The sequence below is a fragment of the Vulpes lagopus genome, chromosome 5, assembly GCF_018345385.1.
Source record: "Vulpes lagopus strain Blue_001 chromosome 5, ASM1834538v1, whole genome shotgun sequence".
In the NCBI taxonomy this organism is placed as follows: domain Eukaryota; kingdom Metazoa; phylum Chordata; class Mammalia; order Carnivora; family Canidae; genus Vulpes; species Vulpes lagopus.
In genome coordinates this window covers 127,951,924-127,971,118 of record NC_054828.1, presented here as the reverse complement: position 1 = coordinate 127,971,118, position 19,195 = coordinate 127,951,924, and the positions used below count along the sequence as shown (strand labels likewise).

The 19,195-nt window shown below is 55.7% G+C and overlaps 1 protein-coding gene across 1 annotated transcript in view; it reads right to left on the bottom strand.

Moving 5' to 3' along the window:
* The window catches only part of LOC121492217, a 135,434-nt gene that overhangs the window by 78,253 nt on the left and 37,986 nt on the right, over positions 1 to 19,195 (bottom strand). The gene's annotated exons all lie outside the window — the stretch shown is intronic.

Genomic DNA, 19,195 nt, shown 5'->3' with positions numbered 1-19,195 from the left:
GTGATTACATCAAAGGAAATACCACCAAGGTTTCCTTCCCAAGCCAGGAGATACCTGTGGTTCAAAATCCTCATTAATGAGAGTCTCAGAATCTAAGCACCGAAGGTTCGTGTGCACACACAGCGGATCTCCTCCAGCGACGGGACACTTTTCCTTTTCATCTGTGGCTACAGGTATTCTCCAAACACACATCAGTATGACACAGAGATGACATCCCTCCAGCCTGTTCGAGCACGAATGCTCCTGTTCTATTGCCCCATTCCGCCCCCGAGACGACAGTCTCCCACCACCCCAACCGCCGCGGCTGCCGGTGGCAAGCAGGGAACAGAGGGGACATGTACACAAACGCTGTGAACTTCTTCTCAAAAGGATTGCACGGCGATTAAACCTGTCAGAAGGCAGCCTGAGTTTGCACAAGGAGTGCTGGTTGATGGCTAACTCGGAAATCTTGGCAATGCTACAGAACCAATATTTTCACAGAGGTGGCACCGTCTTGAACAATGTCCTCAGTGTGCAGGACACAGGCGGCCCGTCTCTTGGTATCCAGCAAGGGCGACTTTTTTCTCTTACCTTTTCTGAACAAACAGGCCGATGGAGGGGCTGGGCGGGGGTGGGGGGGCGGGGGGGAGAAGAGCTGCACGGGACACGGTGGGGGACAGAAAAGCCATGTCAGCGCTCTCTTTCAATAGATGCAGCTGGCAGCCTGGACTCGCGCGAAGCTGGCCGAGCCCGGTTCAAACAGGTCACAGCCATCCGCTGAAACCGGCCCCACAGCCGTGTTTGCTTTTCCTAACGTGTAGAAACAGCTACGGGGACCTGAGTTTTAACCACATAAAGCCACAAGCACACTGCGCTTCTCCTCAACCGGACCCACGCAGGCCACAGGATCTTTAGGCCCCTGCACCTCCAAGGACCGGGGCAGCCGGCGGACCCGCCTCTGCCTCCTTCCCCTCCTCCCTGCTCCGCACCGGCTCCCCCACAGCGACTCCGCACTCTGTACTTAAAGCTCTCCTTCTCCCTACAATAGCATTTCCCATTTCTTCCCAACGCTGAATCTTTTCCCAGAAAACAACAGTAAAAATAAACAGGCTTCCGATAACCCAACCCGCGATGTTATCAGAACTGAGCGGCCCAAGTGGGGTTAGACGTGGGAACGGTTCGCAGCACACCACCCTGCAACCCTGGAGGTAGGTAGTGAGCTGAGAAGCAAGCCATGCCCACGGGGCTCTGGGCTAAGGCAGCAAGGCCAGATGGCAGGTCATCAGTGCCACCAACGGACTGCGGGGTATTCATTCACCAGGGCAGCTACGCAGCTACCACCAACTGGCCGTTCAAAGCCACACAAACTTCTTTCACCGTTCTGAAGGAACGACGTGCAAAACAAAGCTGTCCGCGGCCCCATGACCCCTCTGAAACCTGCAGGAAAGAATTCTTCCTTGCCTCTTCCTGCTTCTGGTGGTTTGCCAGCAACCTGTAATGCTGGGGATTGAACATCGGGGTCCCCTTAAAACTCATACATTGAACCCCTAATCCCAGTGTGATGCTATCTGAAGGTGGGCCCTTTGGGATTAGGTCATGAGATTGGCGCCTTCATGAATGGGATCATCAGTGTCCTTGAGAAGAAGCCAGAGAGCTCTCTCGCTCTCTCTCTCTCTCTCTCTCTCTCTCTGCCCTGTGAGGATGCATGAGAAGACAGTGCCTCCCGAAGAGGGCTCTCACCAGGCCCGGCTGAGCTAAGACACTTGGCTCCGCATTCCCTGGCCAGTCGCAGTAGCACTTGCATCTCTGCCTCCACCACATGGAGACCTTGTCTTCACTACATCTACAAAGACCGTATTTCCAAATCGGGGTCACATTCTGAGGTGCTGGGAGTGAGGACCTCAGTGTATGTTCGGGGGTGGGGGGCACACCACACAACCCTTAGCAGCCACCAAACCTCTCAGCGGCTGCTCCTGGCCCAGAGACTGAAGTCCACAACCTAGCCTCGCTTCCCAGCCTCCCAAGAGTTGGCACCTCTGCAGCCTGACGACCCGACACCATCCTTATGCCCCAGCCCATGGGTCCCCTGTGCCCCCTCCTGAGTCCTCCTCTGCACTTTGCTCATGCTGCTCCTTCCTCCAGGAGAGTCCTCCCATGCTCATAGCACTTTCAAAACACGCCCACTCGCAGCATCCAGCTAAATGCCCCCTACAGCTTCTCCTAGGGCCTCAATCACAGAGAGACCCAACTCCACGTCCCTAACCTTTATTCCTCGTGAAGGATTCACGACCTTCTACTTTATGTCAGAATAATAAATAATTTTATTTCTCTTCATCTTCTCTAGGCTCTTTTGAGTTTTTACTCTCCCCCCACGGCCCACGGCCAAGTGGTAGACGCTCCATAAATGTTTCATAAAGCTGAGGGATCTCACACACACTTACCCTAACGTACCAGCTGACATGAACGCTTCCCGGTCCTTAGGTTGAAAGAAGAAGGAGAGAGGATGTTCCAGAGGTGGGAAGACCTCAGGAATCAGGGACAGTCCCACTTGGCCAGCATCTGTGCTTACCATCTAGAACCTCTGGCCGGACAGCGGCTGGCCATCGTGCCGAATCTAGGAGAGAGGCCTGCAGGCAGATGGCCAGTGCCGGGCCCTGCGAATCCTCTGAGATTCGCTAACCGCCTGGAGGCTTGCTGCAGGAGTCACCCACTCGGCACCCACTGCCCACCTCTCTGCAAGGGACCCACTGGGCACAGAAATAGCTGATGGTGCCGCCTCCTCAGGGACCAGCTCCTGGCCGATGGCTCCCCATCAGGGGACGGGCAGCTGAGCACATCCATTTCCCAAAAGCCTTCATGTAAAGCAATCCTGCCCACTTGGGACTTCTCACCTCATGCCTCAAATGGTTCCCTAGCGTTGCTGACCTCTGGCTGTAGTTAGACCTGCCTGCCCAGCTACGGTGCCGGGCTCTGGCCTCAGGCCAGGACCCGGTTCTCATGCTCCCCGGTCAGCAGTGATGGACAGTCAAGGGCCTGGGCTCCCCGATGCCCGCCCCCCCCACCAGGACCCTAATGCCAGCAAACCCCCCCCATTCCAACTACTGTGCCCACCGTCCCTCTGCTCGGTGTGGCTGATGTCAAGCCGAGTCCTCACCACAGCCAACATCATCAGGCAGGAGGCAGATGAGCTGCTTCCCCAGGTGGCCTGGGCGGCCAGCAGACCCCGGGCAGAGATGCTCTTGGGCACTGTCCTCGGGCCCATCACACGGGGCAGGCCCCGCGTCACAGTGTCCTTCCCACGCGTTATCCCACCACGAGGCTACCGAACTTTTCCAAATATTTTTCACGATGCCCCGTGTTCCGAACCCACGGAGGCAGGTTATTCCGCTCTCAGTCCTCATTCTGGGGGAGGAAATACCATTTCCTGAGCTCCTAGGATAGGCCAGTGAGTCTAGGGGCCTCCAAGCACGTTTTCTCTTTAACCCGCACAGGAACCTTGTGAATTATGCCTGACGTTACCGTCTCCGGGAAGATAAAGGGAGGCTCGGGAGAGTGAAGGCAACCCCGGGCTCAGGCTGACGCGAGACGCCGTCCGAATTCCAGCTGGCCTGGGCGTGTTTCTCTGCTTTACTCCACATGTATCATGATCTCATTATCAACGGGGCCCCGCATGTGCATTGAGCTAAATTTCTCCGCGGTCTATTCTCCACCCTCTGACCTGTTCCACATCATAGTCCAATAACCATTTCGATCCTTTTTTCTATTGATCTTCCTTCAGACATTCAGTAGTCAGCCTGAGCCTCTGACCCAAACCTGTTTCCGGGGCCTGGCCCAGATGAAATAGGTAGTTACCACAGGAGCTTTGGTGAATAATAGGGGGGGGGGCTTCCAAACGTGGGCCCCTCGACCCAGCTCCTTAAAGGAGAACTTCCTGAAAGGCCTGTGCCTGCCCTTCCTCTGGGAGGTGCATGGAGGCGTGGTTTGGGGGGGTCGGGCTGTCCTCGCATCCCTGGCCTGGAAGCAGGTAACTGCTCTGCCTCTCACGAGCAAGTCACTCCGTGACCCTCATCTGTAAATTGGCCAGGTAGGGTCCCTAACTCCCCAGCTTCTTCGGAGATCTAGATTCTGGCGTGCACGCGCACCCAGGGCCTGGCACATAGTAAACACTCCAGACCTGGAGTTCCTGGTCTTCCTTCTTTGACACTTGTGCACTCTACAGTACCGTGCGTTCCCGCAGAATGCCAAGTGCTGCTCCACAAGGACAGGAGAAAGAAACACCCGTCTGCTCCCACACTCGATCACACAGACCCAAACTGGGACGCTCCTGTTTCCTGCTGGAGGAGTCCAAGGTCAGAGCATGTACCGACTTGGGAAAGCACTGGTCCGAGCCTGTGAGTCCAATGAGGTGCAAAGAGGATGTATTTGAGCAGCCAAGCGTCTTCCTTCTGGAAACGGGGAGTGCTCAGCCCAAGGCCAGAGGAATCTCTGCGACCCCTCTGATACAGGACACAGGTTTTCTTGAGCCCGGGGACGCCTGGCTGCCCTCGGCCTCCAAGCGTAGAACCCGGTGCTGTGGACCTTGCCCTTGGAGCAGCCGGCGTCTCCCTTCCCCAGAGGCACCCAGCCCCCGTGCACCTGCCTGCCACGTGGCAGTCCTGGGAGCCAGGCCTCTCCTCCCTCCGGGCCGGTCTGCTTCCCACAGATGGGGCCCCTGTGCTGTCGCCCTTGGCACAGCCCTTCTTCACGCAGACCTCATGGGACCACACACGCCTCTGGGAGGCTTGGGAGCCGCCTGTGAGCACCCCTGCACGCCGTCAAAGCCCGCGCCCAGGGGCATGCTCCTCACACATTCCCTCGCCGGCGTGTCCTCTAGACCCAGAGCCCCCAAGAGTCAGGTGACTTCGAGTCCTCGTGTTCCCACCACGAGCACACGTGGCATAAAGGCACCCACAGGAAAGAAAGAAAGGAGGGTGGGGAACCGAACTCGTTCCCTGGGTCCGGGTCCCTCCACCGCCCTCGTCCCCCCGTGACCGGCTCCCCCCAGCAGGGGCTGCAATCTACACTTGCCTCTGCAGCTTTGGGGACAGACTCGTTGGGACAGTTTGGATGTGAGAGGTCAAACCAGCAAGAGAAGTCACACTGCTCATTCCCAGGTGCTTCTTGACATGATCCTTGGGCAAACAGTGCACCTGAAGCCACGAGTAACAGGACAGGGAGGCTGTGCATGCAGGCCAGGGAGCAAACCACACACCGACTCACAGGACTGGAACACGGAAGGAACTGGGCTCAGATTTCAGCTGGGCTCAGGAGGCGGCCAGGACATAGAGCAAGGCATTCTAGGGACTAACCTCCTGAGCCCTAACCACCAGGTATTGCACACCTGAGCCCCAGGTGCTACATACCTGAGCACCAGGGTACCGCACACCTGAGCCCCAGGTGCCACACACCTGAGCCCCAGGTGTTGCATACCTGAGCCCCGGGTACCACACACCTGAGTCCCAGGGTACCGCACACCTGAGCCCCAGAGTACCGCACACCTGAGCTGTGGGCGCCACACACCTGAGCCCTGGGCGCTGTACACCTGAGCCCTGGGTATCACATACCTGAGCCCTGAGTACCAGAAACCTGAGCCCCAAGCACTGCACACTTGAGCCCCGGGTACCACACACCTGAGCCCCAGGGTACCACTCACCAGAGCCCCGGGTACTACACACCTGAGCCCCAGGTACTGTATACCTGATCCCCGGGTACTGCACATCTGAGCCCCAGGTACTGCACACCTGAGCCCTGGGTACTGCATACCTGAGCCCCAGGTACTACACACCTGAGCCCCGGGTACTACACACCTGAGCCCCAGGTACTGCACACCTGAGCCCTGGGTACTGCACACCTGAGCCCCAGGATACAATAGACCTGAGCCCCAAGGTACCACTCACCTGAGCCCCAGGTACTACAGGTGTTGCAGGCTTGATGCCTACTGACCACAGGCCCATCTGCCAGACAACTCATGTTTCTGTCTCAAGGGCTGTGAAGCATGTTCACAAACTGTGCTCCTGTGGGCCTCACCACAATCCCATGAGCTGCCACTATCATGTCCATGTTACAAGTGAGGAAACAGAGGCCCGGAGAGGCTAAGCAGGTAACAAAGCCAGACCCAAGCCCCTGGGCCCCTCCGTTCCCTCTCCTGCAGGGTGAGCCGTCCTGCAGAGCTGCGTAGACCCCAGCCCGCCTACTCTGTCCTCCTGAGCCTCCCGACCCCTGGCAGGAGGACACACTGACAAACTGCTCTGAAAAATTGCTTGTAGCCAGCTGTAGCAAAGGACTTGAAACAAATATGTTTATATGCTTTCACCCGTTAAGTACCTTCTGGGAATCCATCCAAATGAAATAACCCAGAATATAGAAATAAAGCTTTATGTACAAAGATGTTCATTGCCTCATTATTTATTAAGAATACACTGTATTCTGAAAAACTGGAAAACACCTAAATGTCCAAGAGTAGGGAAACGGTGCAGTACATTAAATTATGGTTTCATATACATTTATTTAGAAGATACTAGTCAGAAAAAGAAGGTAAAAAAAGGCAGGAAAACACACTTAAATTTAAATGAGAACAAGAGGCTACAAAACCAGATACGTATTTTTTGTTCTACAACTTTACTTTAAAACTATTCGTCGAGCACTAAAAGGTCAGAGGAATAAAATGGAAAATGAGAGAAATTTCAATCCTATCTACTGAGGCCCGTAACCAAGGGACAACTGCAACCAGGTAAGAAAATTAATGCGCAGAACAAAATGTACCGAAGGGTAACAGAGCTAACTTCTGATTGTAGAAATGCAGGTAGTTACAATTGGCAGCCAGGGGTATTACCTGAGTATTATTTCCTTAGTTAGACAGATACTTGATTGTTTAAAGACCTGCGCCCCCTGTCCTCCCTCCCACCAGCCCCAAACCCATGGCTCTCGGGATGCAGCCCAATGCCCCGCGGCGAGCACCCGGCTCAGGGACCATCAGTCCACCAGGTCACGGGCGGTTGGCAAACACCCCGGTGGGGACAAGGTGGTCGAATGAAGAGGCTCAGCTTTGCAACAGGTGAATCGCAGCTCAGCCCATTCCCTGGCCGTGTGGGTCCCCAAGCCCCCGTGCCCCTCCATTTCCTCTCTAAGGATGAGCGGCCCTGTAGAGCTGGGTGGACCCCACAGATAAACACGTGGAGTCGGCTCCCAGTTACCAAAGGTTACGGTTCATGGAACTTAGTGGAACCCGGGTCACGGTCGGCAGCTGCCCTGGTCCGATTGCACTGGTCTTGCTTCCACCTGACCCACGTCACTGAGCCCATTGTACAGAAAGGTCAGGCTGAGGCGCCCTGGTCTGGGAGGGGTTCAGCAGCCACTGAGCCATCCAGCACCTTCCGTGTGGCAGCAGAGGGCGTCCAGCCTGGCTCCCCTCCTCTGGGGCCCCCATCTCGGGGCACCGACAGAAGCTCCGTGAGGTCCCGTGAGATCGGCGCCCGGTCTGTGGTACACAGACCATGGCGATGATGAGGGTCATTTTCAGATGAGTCCAGATAAGCGACTATTTTTCTCTGACCTTTGCAGTCATTCTCACAGAGTAGGCGGGTGATGACGCTTAACTGTACCTAATAACCCCCACAGACAGCCGAGGGTGAACCTGACAAGAAGCGATCGCGTTCAGAAAGGACTTCTGGGGTTTGGTGTGTTGTTTTCTCTGGGTTAGGAGCTTCTGAGTCTGAAGAGAAGGGGTTTTTTTTGTGTTTTTTCCTTTTCTGTTCCCTACAAGAGTACGATCTGGGGTAATATACCATGAGTGGTGCTCAAGGGATGGGTGGTCCAGCGTCGGCCCTACCTGCTGCCAGCCACGCTTCCCCAGGCCCGGGACGCCCACCCGCAAGGTGCGCAGCCTGGACAGAGGGCACCTGCGTGTGCTCCAGCCCCACCGACGGGGCCTCCTGTGCCCATAAATGCCAACTCCATAGACCTCAGGCTCCAGGAGCCTCTGGGGACCAGTGTCATCTGTGCACCGCCAGCTAACCACAACCACAGAGCGTCCCGGGGTCCGCGGTAGGCAGCCGCATGGGACGTCTCTCTGCGCTAGTCTTCTCGTCTGTGTACGGAGTCCTCTTGTCCGTGCCAGCTTGCCAGGGTTGCCGCAGCTTTAGCGCCACAGACTGGGCCGTTTGGACAACGGAAATCCATTCTCTCACGGTTCTGGAAGCCGGGGAGTCCAAGACCGAGGTCGGCAGGCTTGGTTTCTTCAAAGTCTCTCTCCTTGGCTCGTAGATGGCCATCTTCTCCCTGTGTCCTCACACGGTCGGCCCTCTGCGGGGGTCTGTGTCCCAATCTCCTCTTCTTGTAAGGTCCCCAGTCATACTGGAGTAGGACGCATTCATCTGACCTCGTTTCACCTTAACCACCTCTTTAAAAACTCACTCTCCGAATACGGTCACATTCGTGGGTAGTGGGAGTTCGGACTTCAGCGTGTGCATTTGGAGAACACAAATCAGACCACAGGGATCCCTGGGTGGCTCAGTGGGTTTAGTGCCTGCCTTCAGCCTGGGGCATGATCCTGGAGACGCGGGATCGAGTCCCACGTCGGGCTCCCTGCATGGAGCCTGCTTCTCCCTCTGCCCGTGTCTCTGCCTCTCTCTCTCTCTCTATAACTCATGAATAAATAAATAAAATCTTTAAAAATAAAAAAATTTAAAAAAAAAAACAAATCAGACCACAATATCATCCAGACTGCTCTCTCACAGATGGAAAGCCAGCCTTTTCCTAGATCTCAGAGCAAACAGGTATGAGAGGCCACAGGGTCCAGTGCTCCGTCCCTCCCCGACCTTTTAGAACATGCTCTCTGCTCTCCAAAGCCCCGTAATCGAACTCTAGCCTGTATAAAGTTCCCACTCACTCGGTGGAAGAGCACTGGGTTGGAAGACAAAAGGCCCCTGGATCAGACTCAGGGACCAGCCCCAGCCTCTGGAAAGTCATTTGAAGCTCACCAAGCCTCAATATCCTCATCTGTAAAATGGGGAAGTTAATACTCAATCCCCTAAAGCATGAAGTCTGCATTGGTGAGCACCTTGGGGCGAGGATAAGGAGAGATGGCCCTGTCAAGGGAAAATATAAATGAGGCTCCTCGTGACAAGGACGCTACCTGAGGACAGGTATCGGAAGCCTAATTTTACAGCAATCATATAAATTAAATCACAGGTGATTTAATTCTAGGACATTGAAATAAGTCCTCTGCCTAAGACCACCTCCAGACCCAAGTCGGCCAGCCTCTTTGAATTTCTAGAAGTTCGTGAAAGAAGACAGTGGTTCTTCCAGAGTGTTCAAGACTGCAGAAGCTACCCCTGATGCAGATTGACAGGCCCCTGGGTGGCCCAGCCAGCCAGCTGGCCCTCATTGTCCTCTGCAGAAGTGTCCTCTGGAGAAGTGTCCTCCCAAGCGTGTCGATCACCACAGGAAGGAGCCCAGAGGCCCGTGCAGAATTCTCTGCATTCTAGAAGAAAGGGAAGCCCCAAGGTTCCAAATCCCTGCACCATTTTCATTCATGATGTAAAAACCCCATCTCTGGACTCCCAGTTGTTCACCTATAAGATCACAAAGGAGAAGCCAGGGCGCCTGGGTGGCTCAGTGGCTGAGCGTCTGCCTTTGGGTCAGGGCGTCATCTCGGGGTCCTGGGATCAACTCCCACATCGGGCTCCCTGCACGGAGCCTGTGTCTCCCTCTGCCTGTGTCTCTGCCTCTCTCATGAATAAATAAATGAAATCTTTTTTAAAAATTTAAAAAAGAAAAGAAAGAAGGCAAATGGGTGCCACTCCAGATGTTTGTAGGGCAAGGAAGAAAGGACATGGCCTCAGGGACGGGGAGACCCAACTTAGAAGCCCTCTGCTCCGTAACCGAGTGGCAGGCAGCAAGCGCTCTGGCAAGTACTACTTTCTCCACGTGCCCGTGAAGTTCATCAGGGACATGACAGTGGGGTCGTTCATAACAACTCCTGGGTAAATGAGCATTACGCGGAGCTGGGTGAGGGTCTGCGTATTGTATCAGCTTCCTCCCAACGTCCCGACAAGCAGGTGACCTGTGCAAGGTCTTCTCCGCTCTGGCTTCTGCAGCTATTCTAATGCCACCTTATGTGCACAAGCGCTTTGCAGTTTAGAAGGTGTTTCGTGGTGCCCCTCATTGAAAAGGCCGCGAACACGGGTCCCGTGGATAGCAACCGCCTCACTGACCGCTCAGACCCGGAGAGGTTAAGTGACCCGACCGACTGCCATAGCGACCGCTCACCTGGCTCAGCTACGGGCTCCCATAGGTGGGCTCTCCTGTCACGGCAAACAAACAGACACTTTTCCTGTTCCCCTGTGGGGAGTGCAGGGACCTGCACCCCGCGAGAGCAGCACTGAAATGTCCGGGCCAGACCTTGGCCTTGCAGGTCACGTTTGCCATCAGACTCCTCGGCTCCCCGGGGCCTTCCAAAGTTCTCCTGGAACTGTCATTTGATGTGATCCCTTGCCTTCTCCCGGCGGGGCTCTCTTTTCCTTCTTTTAAGCTAAGCGCTTCCAACTATTATAATTTTAAAAAGGCAGGAAGGTCATTAGCTTTTTAAATCCTCCGTATTTTACCTTGAGGTTCTATTTTCCTGTCTCCTTAATGAGATGTGAGAATAAATTGACAGTTTCACCTTCAGGACTTGAGCACTCCTTTCAGCCCAGAGCGAGGCAAAGAAATCCCGCTGCCCCAGAAGTTCCCACGGCCCCATCTCCCCCTCCTCGCGAGCAAGGCAGGTGGGGCCCGTAGCCGGTCTGCATTCCACTTGGTGAGCCCGGCCGAGCCCTGCTCCCGTCTCTGCTGTCACAGGAATGCACACACTGTGCTGTTTCTGCGGTTGCTTTTCCTCTTTTTGATGAGGCTTTGATGAGGAGAGAGGCGGCTCTACCTCTGGCAGGCGCGATCCCTCACAGCGGCTCACCTTCTGCTGTGGGTGTCGGGCCCCGGGCACCACGCACGATGCCAGCCGGACCCGGCCCTCCCCAGCCGGCGGGGACGGCCACATCCCGTGTTCTCAGGAACACGGCAACTGGGCACTTGTGGTGTTCGCTCAAAGGTTCGGAATTTGAGGCTCGTGGCTAAATTCAGTAATAACACCACAATTTCACCCAAAAGCATTATAGTGATTACTGAGTTATATTAGGAGCTTATTTAAGATAACATCTTATTTGCACAATGTAGTTCAAATAGATGGTTAGTGCAGTCACTGCAATTGTTAAACTCCTTATGTACATTAGCATAATCACTCTGGAAGTGCGTGCCGCTTTTAAACATATGAACAGTTAAAACCGAAAGCATAAATATATGTCTTTTAAGGTGGCGGCAGTTAGAATAAGAGGGTTTAGGTTTATATGTAAACAGGAATTTAGTTGTCTCTTTAGCTGTACAGTAGGATTTAAAAATCTCTCCAAGACAGTTCTCTTAAAGAAGCCGAATCTGCTCTCCCAAACTGCTCTGTTTTATTAATAATAGTTTCTGTCTATCAAATACCCTCCGAAGGCCGGGCGCGGCGCTGGGCACACTCCGTAAATGTCTCATGTAGTTCACTTCTCCCCGCGCTGGTAGTCGTGGTAGACATTAATATGATTATTCCCACGGGATTGAGGGTCTAAGAGGTGACATGACTTGCCCGAGGCCACACAGCTAGAATTTGGGGGGCACTCTCCACCATCACCCAGCACCACCAAATGTGGAGCGCCCGGTCGGGTTCCAGACAAACAGCAACACAGAAGGACGGGCTTGTGGGTCCTGACTGGTCCCCCGGGGAGCTCGGAGTGCCCTGGGCTCCAGGACCCACACTGGGCCGGAGGGCACAGCAGGAAGCCAAGCCCGAGGCCGGAGCCAGGAAGGGACTTCCGACGCCAGCGCCTCCCTCCTCCCCGGAGAGGCCAGCGGCTGGACAGAGGCCGCGGGCGGCCCACACACCACGTACACCCGGGCCTCCGTGCACGTGAGAACATGCACCGGCCCCGCTGTCGCCCACGATCACGGCACCCTGAGCCAGCACGATGGCTCCTCCCCGGCTGAGAACCGTCACTCTTTGGTGACCCTCGTCATCACCCCAGCAGATGGCTGTCTTTCTGTGCTGGGTTTTTTTGTTTTCTCTTAACGGAGAAACATGCTTTTCCTGACTTCACACACGAGACTCTGAGCTGCTCTGAGAGGCGCAGGTCAGCGCTGCAGGGGTGCGGGGAGCCCCCCTCGCCAGCACACCGGCCTCCCGAGCCCGAGATGCTGCGCTTCCGCTGCATTCAGACTATCGCACCGGGACTTTTCCAGGTCATTCAAGAATAATCCAAACGCCAGTGCCCCGGGGTCCAGACTCACCGGCGATCCTTCTAACCACAGCTTCCACATCGCCACTCTCTGAACTTCTGGAAAATGCTAACCAGTAGCTCCACTGACTAATTTGAGCTCAACTCTGACCGTCCGTCTGGCAAGAAAGCTGTCGGGCTGCAAATTAACTAAGCCGGCAATAATGCAGGAGGGACTGCCGCGGACTGTGCATTCTATTTCACACCTAATGTAAATTCGTGTAATGTGACCCGTTGAACTATGTTACAGAGGAGCACTAAATCCACTCACGTTCTTTAGCAGGGACTTTTGCTAAGCCCACAGAGCATTCCAAGGCGAGGTCAAGCCCGCTGTCTGTGCACACGCTGCCCCGGTGAGCGCCCTGTTGGCCTTTCCCACAGAGGCTGATGCCACCTCTGTTCAAACCCCAGCCCTGCCCTCTCCCCACTGGAAACCCCTGAGCATGTGTCTGAGTCCTTTCTGTAAACTGGAGACGGCGACGGTCCTGCCACCACGTTGCTCTGAGCACAGGGTCCAGCGCTCAGTGGCTATTAGCCTGACAGTAACTGGTATTTTCATTAGACACGTACACAGGTTCTCTTGGACCGTCGTATGTCGCACACGGCTTATGCTGAGAGACCGTGTCGGCCCCGGCATACCTATGCACACTCCCTCATCAGCTGGCCCGGTTTTGCTCACGCCACCGCATCCCGGGCATCCTCGAACTTTCACGAATGGACAGCGAGGCTGCAAAGAAGCCATCCTCAAAGTCCTCAGGCCGAGTCCGGTGGCCCTGCACCTGCCTCCCACTCATCACTGCACCGTCCTCATTCCGGTGTCCACCTCTGGCGGCCTTCCCTGGGCTAGCACAGAGAGGCTTGGAAAATGCTTTTTTTTTTTTTTTAAGATTTTATTTATTTATTCATGAGAGACACAGGGAGAGAGAGGCAGAGACACAGGCAGAGGGAGAAGCAGGCTCCCTGCGGGGAGGCCGATGTGGGACTCGATCCCGGGACCCCGGGATCACGCCCTGAGTCACAGGCAGATGCTCAACCGCTGAGCCACCCAGGCGCCCCAGCAAATGCTTTATTTATTGAAAGAAGTTGCCAAGTCTCCCTTGGCTGATGATTTAAGTGTAAGTTTTGGTCTGGTTCCTCCAACAGGTGATTCAAGGTGGGCTGTAAACCGATACACACACCTGCGTGGCACGCTCGGGGAGCTCAGCCGGGGCCCACGCTGGTCCTGGAACGGTCCGTCTGACCCCACACGGTGACCAGAGGCCCTGCACCCGGAGGGGGGCCGGGGAGGACCTGCGCGCGTGATTGTCCCGTCCTTCGTCCTCCAAGGTAGGTGATATCAGCCCTATTTTACAGATGAGCACCCCGGCCCTTGGCAAGTCTACGTTCCCAAAGGTCACGCAGCTGCTAGGTGTTTGTCTACACTTGAAGGCAGGAAAGCAATTGGTGTCTGTTCTAGGAATTAGGGACGTCGGTGCTGAGAACACTTAAAAATAGCCCTGTGCGTTTTCCCATTCTCGACCAGGTTTACTGATCACGGACTCAGCTGAAAAAATCCAGCAAAATGACTCAGTTCCTAGCAATTTCTCCCCGTCACATTGGGACAACCCCAGCAGAGCCTGTGGGCATAGAAACAGAGAGAGACACAGAGAGAGAGAGAGAGACAGAGAGACAGAGAGAGAGAGAGAGAGAGGAAAAAGGACGCATTAGCTAGAAGGCCCTAGCCATTTCCTCTCACTTGGCCCTGCAGCCTCTCTGTCAGCTCCGGGGCGCTCGCAAGCCGAAAGCGCCTGCGGTGAAGGCAAGGGCAGGCTGGAGGGCTTGTTTCCTGTCTTCTAAATATACTCTTGTTCCGATGGTATCTGGTCCCCTGCGTCATGGAGGATGGCCGCCCTTTACATTGCAAATGTCTCAGGAACTCCTCAGCCCAAAGGAAGCTCCAGGGGAGAAAGCGCCAGTTTCTAAAGCACCTTCAGGAACGGCGTGCTCAGGCTCCTCGCTCCTCTCCTCCTCTCCAGCCTCCTGCTCCCCCTCCTCCCCGCCGTCCTCCTCCTCTCCAGCCAGGCCACTGCCAGCCCTCAGGGCGGGTGGCAAACGTCCCGCAGTGCAGCTCCCCGTGAATGTTAGCAGAGGAAACACTCAAGAGCAAGAAGCAGGCAGAAAGCCCTGTACACCTGCTGTCACCCTGCTGCCTCTCCATGCCCAGCCTCCAACCGGGTCCCTCCTGGAAGAAAGGACCGACTCAGGACTGTGGCAGGGGATTCTTGAGCCGAGTTCCTCGAACACGGCAGAAAGAGAGGAAAGACGGGACAGGAGGTGGCAGGGCCTCGCGGGTGGCCTCAGAGCTGAGAGCAGACAACCACTCAGGTAGCATGGCCCTCGGCCCCAGCCAGATCACCTGGAGGGCGGGCTCCTGAGAACTGGAGGGTTTTACGAGGATGAAATGACAAGTGCCCTGAGCCACGCACCCCGGCGCTCGCACTCGGCACTAGGATTTGGGAGGCCGTGTGCCCACCCGGGCCTGGGGCATTTCCGCGATCTCACCTCACACTGACAGATGTGCCTCCTTCCTTCTCACAATCAGTGTCAGTCAAAATGACAACAGTGTGCTTCACAGCCACGGACAGGACCCTGAGGCCCAGAGAGGTAAAGTAACGGGCCTGATGTCACAGAGCTCAGAAGTGGCAATGGTGGGATCCAAGTCCACGCGAGTTCCTGTACCCTCAGCATCCTCCCCAAGGCAGTGGCCGCACCTGTGGTGGGAGGGGCTGGTCCTCCAGGTGCAACCCTGGGACATCCTCTGTAAGCCCTGAGATGCCAGCCCCTTCCTCGGTGTGGGAGAAGGGAAGGGAAGGGAAGGGAAGGGAAGGGAAGGGAAGGGAAGGGAAGGGAAGGGAAGGGAAGGGAAGTGAAGGGAAGGGAAGGGAAAGGAAGGGAAAGGAAGGGAAAGGAAGGGAAAGGAAGGGAAAGGAAGGGAAAGGAAGGGAAAGGAAGGGAAAGGAAGGGAAAGGAAGGGAAAGGAAGGGAAAGGAAGGGAAAGGAAGGGAAAGGAAGGGAAAGGAAGGGAGGGGGAGCTTCCAGTAGGGCTGCGGGCGTCAGGCAACGACTCCATGTAGGCCAGGAGCCCGGGGGGCACCCCAGGCCTCAGGAGGTCAGCACACCCCCCTCCCCCCTCTGGCCTCCTGGGGGAAGGGCATCACCCCCTGGGACGCGGCTAGTGCATGAGCTTATTCACAGCGCAGAGGCAAGTCTTGAATGGGCAGCTACTTACCCAGTCCTTGAGGTCACCGGGCTGGCTAGGAAGTGGTTAGGGTGGCGCCCTAACACCAAGCCTTCTGGAGAACAGTCTTCTACCTTCTACCTCAGGGTGACCTCAGTGCCTCCTCCTCGGGGCGAGACCCCTCAGGCCCGGCTGCCTGTGTTCCCGTGTCTCCGGGCCCCCCGGGACTGCCCACTCTTTGCTCCCCCCGAATAATGGGGGCCTTCACCAAGGGGTACTGAAGTCGGTGGCCCGCTAGAGCCAGCCGTCACCAGACTGCTGAGCCACGTGCGACCATCACTTCCCAAATGTGCATTCGGTCTCGTAGGCAGCTTGGAATCCGCAGGGTGGTACTTAGGCCACAAAAGTGGTCAGACATGGGCTTTTTTTTTTTTCTTCCTGTGGTCAGTTGTCAGACCTTTGCTGCCGTACGACTAGAGCCCACAGGTAGACAAGCAGGAGGGAGCCCACCCTAGATCTTTGATTCACTCGCTTTCCTGTTTGGGGTACGAGGGGCCCAGCTGGGACCCAGAGGAACCTCCCAGGAGCCAATGCTCCTCACTCTCACCGGACAGGAGCAGCTCTCCTCTCCGCCATCACGTGCCCTCTAGAGCATCACCCCGACGTCCCCAAGCTGGCAGAGCCCCACGTCCTCATCTGCAAAAGGAGGCCACCCCTGGGAGCAGCAAACGAGACAGAGCCCGGAAGGCGATGGAGCCTCGCATTTCACAGCTGACACTGTTGCTTGGGTCCACTTCTGCTCGGACTCAAAGAGCTTTCTGCAAGTTTGCTTCCCCCTATTTTGCTTTGATCTCCCCGAGCTCTCGGCGTCCCCCCCACACCCGCCGCAGTGAAGTGCCCTTGAAGTCTGGAACACCCAGGAGCAGAGAGGTGCTCTTCACAGGAGTGTTTATAAGGCTAGCTCAGCTCCAGAGCCACAGGGTGAGCGAAGAGACACGGTGAGGAATCGCCCGAAGCCCCAAGCTACCTTCCGGTTTGTCACACGACTTCATTTGACAACTGGGGCAGCTGAGGTTTTGGTCAAGGCCTCGGTAAAGCCAAGACCAGATGCGTCTAGAAATCACACCTGGAAACTGGGAGAAAGGGTTACTTTTGGGATCCCTGGGTGGCCCAGCGGTTGAGCGCCGCCTTCAGCCCAGGGCGTGATCCTGGAGACCCGGGATCGAGTCCCACGTCAGGCCCCCTGCGTGGAGCCTGCTTCTCCCTCTGCCTGTGTCTCTGCCTCTCTCTCTGTGTCTCTCATGAATAAATAAATAAAATCTTTAAAAATAAATAAAGCCAGGTCAAGGTCAGAGTCTTCCATGCGCTGGGCCGCACAGGAGTCCTGGCCTGAGTCGACACATGTCGCTCCACAGGGCAGATCACTCGTCAGGCAGGACAAGACGAAGGGAGCCCTAACTGGGCCGTTGGCCTCCGCTTCTCTCTGGACCTCACCCCCAGGCGCAGTGGCCCACATGCCCCCCTGCCCGCCGGAAGTGAGATCACCCTCAAGGAAAAGCAAAACCACATGGTCCTTCCCCTCTCTTCCAGTTCCACCCCAGGAGCGGGCAGACTCCGCTCATCTTCCCATTCCTGCTTCAGGTCGTGTCATCCAGCTGGGGAGCAGAATTAGAAACAGACATCACTGTCTGTGGCAGGGCAGGGAGGGATTTTCCCCAGGACCTAGTGTCCAGCAGCGCCTGGGCGGCTCCGTCGGTTGATCATCCAACTCTTGATTTTGGCTCAGGTCATGATCTCGGGGTCATGGGATCAAGCCTCACGTGGCGGGGAGGAGGGGGGTGGGCCGTGCTCAGCAGAGTGTCTGCTTCTCTTTCTCTGTCTCTGTCTCTCTCTCTTTCAAATAAATGAATAAATCTTATCATGAACACCCACCAAGTCAATGTTTGGAAGATGAGGGGATCCAGCTCTCCCAGCCCCCTGCCCCTGCCTCCCTTCTGTCCCTGCTGCTGGCACTGACCTGGGTGAGACCCACCCCTGTTCTCCACCCCCTTAGGTGCCTGGCACAGGGGACCGCCTCCCAGCAGCAGCAGCAGCCCGCTCACCCAGGCCTCGGCCACAGGAGCCCCAACGATGGCCAGTGGCCGGCCCCCCTCCCCAGACAGAAGCCTCGGGGCTCTTCCCAACTGCCTCCTGCACCAACTCTCTCAGTCTGGCATATTGCATTCCCTGCATTTCATGATGCTTTAGCTTGATTTTAAGTATCATTGAAAAATCCATATATACACATAGCAACAAACAAGTCGGAGCGTGAGAGGATATATAATGAAAGAGGAGGCTGCCCTCCCCTCTCTGATCCCACAGCCTGCTCCCCAGGAGGCAGTTACTATCGAGAGCCCCCCTCTTCACAAAGGGCAAACACTTCACCGACTTCCCTGCTTTGCCATCCTTCCCTGCGACTGGACATGGGCATGTGAACAACAAGATGTGCAGGTGAGTTGGTCCATGGCAGGGGAAGGCGGGGCCAGGTGGCATCTGGAAAGCTCTCAATAACCAAATTAAAAAAAAAAAAAAAAAAGACAATTGCATCCGGCACAGACCAGTCCCTTTCCTCATTCCTTGTACTTGGATGTGATGTGTGCAGCTATAGCAGCCACTTTAGGACCGACCGTGAGGAAGTAAACCTAAGGATTCAAAAGCCACCATGTTCCATGGAGGTGGCCCAGGAAAGAAAGAACCCAGGTCCCTGAAAACCTTGGTAAGAAGCAACGTCTTCCTTCCAGAGGTGGAGTTATATGAGAAAAAAAAAAAAAAAAAACGTATTTATTATTTTTTTAAAGCAGTGGTCGTTGGGTTTTCTGTTCCTTGCAGGGAGGCCATCCCAATCGACACAATATCCCAGCACCGTTTGTAGGTTCACTTTTATCCGAGTGGTTACATAATTTACTCACTGCTCTGCACTTGGTTTTTCTCACTCTGCAGTGTGTGTTTTCAGTGTTTCCACACCGATTCCTACAGGCCTGTTTTATTCTTTTCAAGACGCCCAGGGTATCCCATTGTATAATCCCCGGCGAATGGACATCTTCAGTGTCTTGATTTTTATCCCATCGCAAACGCCGCCTCCTCAAACATCCTAGTAGACGCGTCCTTACACACACGTGGGAAGACGCCTACACAGTAATTCACGCCGTTGTTTATGCCGAAGGGAGACCAGCAGCCCCGTCCCCGTGGACCCCATCCTTGCTGCCACACACTCCCTTGACTTCTGAGCGCTCCTTCACTCTCCGGGGCCCATCGTCACCATGGCTCCCACCTAGACTCCCCTTCTTCTTCACTCACTCCCCTGCCAGCCCTGACCCCTGGGACACCCACCGCCTTGACCCAAGGGCTCCCGCTGACTGGTGACCTAGTTAGGGTGAGGAGGCCCTTAGCCTCCTTCTTCTGGGACTGAAACCCAGGCTCGCTCTAGGCAGCCCTCCCTGCAGCCCGCGCTCCCCCGGCGCTAAACCAGAGGAGCCGTGGGCACCTGCCCTGCTCCCCACAGCCCTGCCCCAGCACCATTTCCAGAGCGCGCCCTCCCAATCCTCCCCCTTTTCTGCTCTGCTCAACTGGCCCCCCC